Here is a 520-nt window from a genome sequence, read left to right as displayed (position 1 = left end):
CTCGTCCGCTCACCACGACTCGACTAACCAGCGTGGGTATTCGGTGAGCCAAAAGCGTTGCGTATCCGCGCTGCCATTCGCGAGCGCTACTCGTTACGAGCAAGTTCTTCAATGCGGACCCCGCCGCGTCATCGCTGGAGCTGCCGTGGTAAGCTGGAACTCCGTTCTCGGAGCCCTTCACACTTCGTGATACTTGAGTTTCGTTTAGATTTACTCTGAAAGCCAATCCTTTGTACAAAGTCCAGTAACATATTCACCGCAGCAAATAACACATCGAAGTTTCTCCTCTCCTAGCTTTCATGAAGTAGTTATTCCACTTTAAATGCTAACTACTTAGCAGCTGAAGTGGAAATCGTACATGGTGGGAATAAAAAAAGGTAAAAAAAAAAAACTAACCGAAAATGGTTCTTTCTTTTTATCCGGATGTCGCTTGTCGGGCGACATTGGCGCAACCTCACAAATTTGGCGGCAAAACACCGAATTCCTTATAGCATGATCAGCAACGGCAAGCGCCGCCGCG

This window comes from Phytophthora parasitica (genome assembly GCF_000247585.1).
Source record: "Phytophthora parasitica INRA-310 unplaced genomic scaffold supercont2.22, whole genome shotgun sequence".
Lineage (NCBI taxonomy): Eukaryota > Oomycota > Peronosporomycetes > Peronosporales > Peronosporaceae > Phytophthora > Phytophthora nicotianae.
The sequence above is the reverse complement of the archived record's forward strand: the minus strand, read 5'-3'. Positions refer to the sequence as shown.